Source organism: Rutidosis leptorrhynchoides, chromosome 2 (assembly GCF_046630445.1).
Source record: "Rutidosis leptorrhynchoides isolate AG116_Rl617_1_P2 chromosome 2, CSIRO_AGI_Rlap_v1, whole genome shotgun sequence".
Taxonomy (NCBI): Eukaryota; Viridiplantae; Streptophyta; class Magnoliopsida; order Asterales; family Asteraceae; genus Rutidosis; species Rutidosis leptorrhynchoides.
This window is the reverse complement of record NC_092334.1, coordinates 659,398,246-659,402,599: the sequence shown is the minus strand read 5'-3', so window position 1 is coordinate 659,402,599 and position 4,354 is coordinate 659,398,246. Positions and strand designations below refer to the sequence as shown.

Genomic DNA, 4,354 nt, shown 5'->3' with positions numbered 1-4,354 from the left:
CTTCCATTCCAAGGTCACTTCATAGGGTCAGGATATGTGATCAACTACAGAATTTTTATTTATTAGAAAACTTTCTAGGGACTTAAAGTTCAATTGTCGTTTAAAGAGTTCATAACCTAAAACGTTTCCCAACGCACTAAAGATTGTATGGAGAGAATCTTCATGAGTCTAGAAGGACATTTTCTGGTTCGCAGACCAAGGCATCACGGTATGTATTATAACAATAATGTTATGTACATGACCGTAATAAATGACATGGAAAAAGTCATGAAAATCAGAAGTCATGAATGACATCCTTAGGAAAGGAAGCAGGGTATCGAGAGGGATGCTAAGGAAAGATACAAGGGCAAGATATAAGGAAACGTATAATAAGGAAGCACTTAAAAACTAAGGCAGGAGTATGAACAAGTAAAGGCACTTAAAACTAAGGCAAGAATATAGACAAATAAGAAAGGTATTTAGGCTAAGCCAGAAAAGGTTATAGTCCTAAAGATTGCTAAGGAACCCTAACTGACATGTAAGGCACACATAATATGCAATACTGGTTCTCTATAACAAGCCTGGCTCTGATACCACTCTGTCATACCCCCAAATAAGGCCGGGGATTTATGACTTCACAATATCACAACACAAGTATGTATAAACAAGAACGACTCTACATGAGACGTTTTAACAAAATTTGATTTGCAGCGGAAACATAATAATCTTTTACATAGTGAAATTCATATGTAAATAACAAATGATAAGTCTAATATGTGGACTCCAATGCAACAGCTAACTAAGCATCATAGGGCAGCACACAAGCTCATCTTCACCTGAGACAAACATGCTTAAAGTGTCAACACAAAGGTTGAGTGAACATCATAGGTTTAATAATCATATTAAGTTTTAGACCACAAGATTTAATTCAAAATATCAAAATATTCAATATGCCATGAGTTATAATATCGAACTAAACATTAACCCCTGACACTGCGCGGGTGTCGGCAATCATTATTATGTACCCCCTTGACGATTGGGTAGAGACGTCACTCTCAATAGGCCTACTCACAATAATTAAGCTTGCAAAATTTCAATTCCAGCAATTAACGATATTATGGCGGGGATTTGCATATAACAATAATACATGTTTAACAAAAGTCTCACGTAATTGCATATCAAATAGTTTAGGTACTTGTGTCTAAATTGTAAATCATTTAAAAGCAAGCATGTGTCTCACCCCAAAAGTTGTAAAACAGTTAATAAATAGTAAAAAGAGAGGCTATGAAGTTCACCTTAGTAGCAAGTAAGAAATTTCACGCAAGTAGTATGAACGGAGTATGTAAACGGAGATCTCAACCTAGAGATATAACCTTTGATTAGTTAATGTCTTACAGACATAAAGTTTGTTTATTAATATAGCAACTATATTAACAGTGACGGTTTTCGAGAAAAGTTCCTATTTCTCAAAAGTTTCTATTTTTGGAAACCTACTATTTATGGAAAGCTTTCACTTATAGTAAGCTTCTGATTTAAGAAGTTCGGGTTATAATTCGTCATAAAGATGTTGTACAATCTAGCCCAAACTTCGTTGCTAACATGCAAGTCACTTGAATGATCTATTGTTACCGAGCGGCCCAGGATTCTTGACCGGAATCTAAGTCTTGGCATTCGAGATCCACAAGCGTCCCATAATGGTAACAAGGATCACCCTAGGCCACAAGTAGCGGTGATGTTTGTATATATTGTACGTTATCTTTTGATTATAACCTTCACAGATTATAGGCGTATAGATACGATACGTTTTGTATGTATTATTATACCTTATAGTTTATTTGTATTATATTTTATTATTAGTAAAACCTTATATGATAATTATAACTTAGTTGAATTAGGATGTTACTATATAAGATAAGTTTACATGTTATATTATATAACCTTATCACTTTATCAATAATAATATCATACTACTTAAGATAATTATATTCATAATCAACCCCTTTTTTTTTTTTTGTTCATAATACATATACTTATACGTACCAAATTATTATATTAACTAAGAGATTTTTGTAAACGAATAGATATCTTTATCAACTACAAATGAAAGCAATTTATTTAAACGGTTAGAATTCGTACCGGATAATATATGAATAAATACGTTTTAGGTGAAAGATTGATTATCCATACAAACCAATATGAATAAAACGTTTTTATGAAACAATTATTAAAACAATTATATTCCGTACCATTTATCTATATACAAAATAGTATGAATCAAGGATTTGTCACTCAAATAAAATAATACGAATTAAACGAATTTTAATATAGATGCTAGAACCTGCATAACACAATGTAAATAAAGAATTCTTAATTAAAAGAATAGTAGAATCCATGTTGTGAACTTTTAGTTAGCAAAGAATTATTTATTCAAATAACAACATGGACTGTAAAACATTTTAGTAGAAGAATTCATGCAAATAAAAATAGGAGCAGACATACGTACAAACGAATACAAAATTTTAGTTTAGTTTAAGGATTGGACATTCGTACATGACTTTTGACGAACAAAAATTTAATATTCATACTCATATGACTTTTCAGTAAAGAGTAAACAATTTGACCACAACAAATTTTGAAAAAAGTAAAAAAAAAATAGAGATCCATAAATATATTATAAAATTTTATACGTGCCAAAATTTAATTCAAAGTCATTTAGACTTACTTGTGTTATGAAGAGCAATTGGTAGCTAGTCACAGTTGGCGAACAAAGGAGCAAAGAAGCAAGAGAGAATAAATTTGTAAGGTGTTTTGTGATTTTTGGTGATTTGTGAATGAGAAAAGTCATGAGGGCTTTTTTTATAGACCATGAGTTGGAGTTAGCATACAACTAGAACTCCTTAAAAGATTAGGATGGAAGTGATTAGGATAGGAATTAAAAGTTGGAATAAGGTTAGGATAGGGATCAAATAAGTGTAAAATCAAAGTTAAAACTTTATTTATTTAATTTAATTAAATTTTTGGATTTATTTACTTATTAAAAAAACTTTTTTTTAGTCCGCTAGCAAACGAGAAGAGGGAGGCAAAAGTGTCCTCACAAGTATATATTTGTGTTGGGTTTGTCACGTGTACAAAGAAGAAAAAGCAACAAAACAATTTATTTGATTGTGTTTGGTACAACTAGTCACTTGGAGCAAGAAGCAAAAGCAACTTAATTAAATTATTTGTTGTGATTGCCTACAAAGCCGATGGGTTGTGTGGTGTGGGTGTCGACAATTACAATAGGGAGATGAGGGATTTTTGTGTGATGCAAATTATAATGAGCTAGGTGGGTATTTTTATAGGCAATTTGTTAGAGTTGGGATCAAATTTAACTTGCTCATGAATGATAAAGGATTAGGATTACAACTTGAATTTGTGATTAGATTAGGATTAGGAGTTCAACTTAGTATTTATCCCTTAATGGCATTTGTTTAATCTTTTTTTTTTTTTAAACCGCCACCTTTTTTTATTAAATGTATTATTTATAAAAAAAAAAATATCCGGCTGAGTATACTATATTTTGTATTTTTTTTATATAGTAAGTTATTATTATTATTTTTTTTAAGTGTCTCTTTTAGTTAAGACTAGGGATTACAAATATGCACCAACACACATCAAAGAAAACTGGAAGGTTATGTAAGTTATTGGCTCGTTAAACGATGGGCAACGCACACTATCACTAAGGGAGATGTCAAGACACCAATACCGCCGATACAATGTCCATCGACCATCACTTGGGAAGATGTCCCTGACATTCAAAGTAAATTAACGAATTCTGATAAATATCTTATTGCTATTGTAGAGGAACTGTTGGATGAGCTACATGTATCATCCTTTTTATCTATGACATGTTTAATATCAGGTTTTTATCAAGTACGGGTTGGCGACTTTGATGTAGAGAAGACTGTTTATAAGCTGCAACTTTTTTTTCATCAGTGATTCATTTGGAACTACCCACTCCATCCCTCAAACGGACTGGTGGAACCGGTCATGTCGAAGTCGATTTTGCAACAGCCATAACAACTAATTCTACTCCAGAAAAATGTTTAACAGCTCATATAATCTTGAAAGATAGAAAAGTTCGCCTATGGCTTATTGCGTGGCAATCCGATTCTATGGAATACACCACATGGGCAAACTCCTCAAAAATTCAGCAACAAAATTCATATCTCGGGTTTGAATTTGTTAACACAACGTCAATATTATTGATAATAATAAACACTATTTATAGAGTACATGTATCCTAAAAAATCTTAATGGACCCATCCACATTTGACTTGAGCCAACCTATAATAATCCGTCTAACAGTTATATATATATATATATATATATATAT

General features: G+C 31.8%; 1 long non-coding RNA gene across 2 annotated transcripts; it reads right to left on the bottom strand.

Annotated features, from left to right (window-relative positions):
- Positions 1–620: 620 nt before the first annotated feature.
- Positions 621–2,842, bottom strand: LOC139893837 (uncharacterized). 2 transcript variants are annotated; one of them, XR_011774721.1, is made up of 3 exons: positions 2,702–2,842; positions 1,275–1,339; positions 621–815 (listed from the first exon to the last, which is right to left on the bottom strand). It is a non-coding gene; the product is annotated as an uncharacterized lncRNA (long non-coding RNA). The 2 variants fall into 2 exon arrangements; XR_011774720.1 differs by lacking the exon at positions 1,275–1,339.
- Positions 2,843–4,354: the final 1,512 nt, after the last annotated feature.